At 68.0% G+C, this 366-nt stretch overlaps 1 long non-coding RNA gene across 1 annotated transcript; it reads left to right on the top strand.

Moving 5' to 3' along the window:
- LOC113979577 lies at positions 1–319 on the top strand. The gene is made up of 3 exons (XR_003537913.1): positions 1–18; positions 98–203; positions 297–319. It is a non-coding gene; the product is annotated as an uncharacterized LOC113979577 (long non-coding RNA).
- Positions 320–366: the final 47 nt, after the last annotated feature.

Raw genomic sequence — 366 nt, 5'->3', positions numbered from 1 at the left:
CGAGAAACCCGAGGTCAAGTGAGTCCCTGGGGGGGCTCTGGGGGGGGTCCCTGGGGGCGCCCAGGCCCCCCCCTGACCCCCCGGGCCCCCCCCTCAGGATCGGGGTGTCGGTGAAGCAACAATTCACCGAGGAGGAGATTTACAAGGACCGAGACTCCCAAATCGCCGCCATCGAGAAAACCTTCGAGGACGCGCAGAAGGCGGTGAGGGGGGGGCTCTGGGGGGGTCAGGGGGGTGGTTTTGGGGTTGGTTTGGGGGGCTCAGGGGGCGCTGAGGCCGCCTGTGCCCCCCCCCAGATCACGCAGCACTACAGCAAACCCCGGGTGACCCCCATGGAGGTGATGCCCGTGTTCCCCGACTTCAAGG

Source organism: Neopelma chrysocephalum, unplaced genomic scaffold (assembly GCF_003984885.1).
Source record: "Neopelma chrysocephalum unplaced genomic scaffold, ASM398488v2 Primary Assembly neopelma1_84044, whole genome shotgun sequence".
Taxonomy (NCBI): Eukaryota; Metazoa; Chordata; class Aves; order Passeriformes; family Pipridae; genus Neopelma; species Neopelma chrysocephalum.
Note: the sequence above shows the minus strand (reverse complement) of the source record. Positions and strands in the feature narration are given on the sequence as shown.